This window comes from Sorex araneus, chromosome X (assembly GCF_027595985.1).
Source record: "Sorex araneus isolate mSorAra2 chromosome X, mSorAra2.pri, whole genome shotgun sequence".
Lineage (NCBI taxonomy): Eukaryota > Metazoa > Chordata > Mammalia > Eulipotyphla > Soricidae > Sorex > Sorex araneus.
Genome location: NC_073313.1, coordinates 27,102,193 through 27,103,776, shown reverse-complemented (window position 1 = coordinate 27,103,776; position 1,584 = coordinate 27,102,193).

The following is a 1,584-nucleotide window of genomic DNA, read 5'->3' as shown; positions in this document are numbered from 1 at the left end:
GAGAACCTGACAAGCTACCAAGAGTCTATTGCCCACACAGGGGAGCCTTGCAAGCTCCCCATGGCGTAGTCATATCCCCAATACAGTAAAAGATATATACATACCTCTCAGAGAGCCTGACAATCTACCGAGAGTATCCCACCCACCTGCATGGCAGAGCCTGGCAAGCTACCCATGGTGTATTCGATATGCCAAAAACAGTTCCGTTAGGTCTCATTCCCCTGACTCTGAAAGAGCCTGCAATCATTGGGAAAGATAAGTAAAGAGAGGCTGCTAAAATCTCAGAGCTAAGTGTAATAGAGACACTACTGGTGCCCGCTCAAGTAAACCCACGAACAACGGGATGACAGTGATACAGTGATACAGTGATACAGTGATGGCTTGCAACACAGACATTGAGAGGTCATCATGTTTTGGTCCATTATCTACTCTCAGCACACATCTCCCATCCCAACTGATTTCTCCAGCCATCATTTTCTTAATGATCCCTTCTCTGTTCTATCTGCCTTCTCCCCTCCGCTCATGAAGCAGTCTTTCAGCTATGGGGCAATACTCCTGGCCCCTGTATCTAGTGTCCTTCGGAAACAACCCAAGTACCCTAGCACAGATGACTGGTTAAAGAAACTTTAGTACATCTACACAATGAAATACTATGCAGTTGTTAGGAGAGATGAAGTCATGAAATTTGTCCCAACATTTTGCTGCCATGAGATCAGTGTGTACATAACTATTCAAATCTGTTCTTTCCATTCCTTTGTGTATATAACTAGAGCAAAGATTATTTCTGTTGGCTTGGAGGATTTAGGGTAACTTGTGACAGTTATTATCTCAAGCTCATCTACCTTATACCCCCTTTTCCAGGACCTCACTTTATTTCCATTAGATTAATTTTGTCATACAGTCCTGTTGATACCACCTATCTCATATATATAGGACAATATATTAAAATATATTTTATCTATTATAAATATAATACAAATATTTCATATAATATAAATATATATTTTAATCTGTGCTATACTTAGAATAAAATAAATATATAAAATATATGGACTGGAGCAATAGGACAGCGGGTAGGGCGTTTGCCTTGTACACGGCCGACCCAGGTTCAATATCTCCACCCCTCTCGGAGAGCCCAGCAAGCTTCTTAGAGTATCCTGCCCAAACGGCAGAGCCTGGCAAGCTCCCCATGGCATATTTGATATGCCAAAAACAGTAACAAACAAGTCTCACAATGGAGATGTTACTGGTGCCCGCTTGAGCAAATCGATGAACAATGGGATGACAGTGATAGTGATAAGATATATAAATTATAACAATACATATATTTTTAAAATAATCTGTGCTACACTTAAATCAAATTCTAGGTCTAAAGTTTAGAAATAATTGTGTGTCTTAGCTTTGTGCGTGGCAGTATCATAGCCAATGAAGTTTACCTGAGGTGAATTATAACTAATATAAATTATAGTGTGTCTTATGAAAATTTTTAAATATTTAGATATAATGATAAAATAAAGAAATATGCAGTTCTCAAATCAGCAATTGTCAATGCATGGTAAAACTGTGAAAAATTACTCCCCTCTT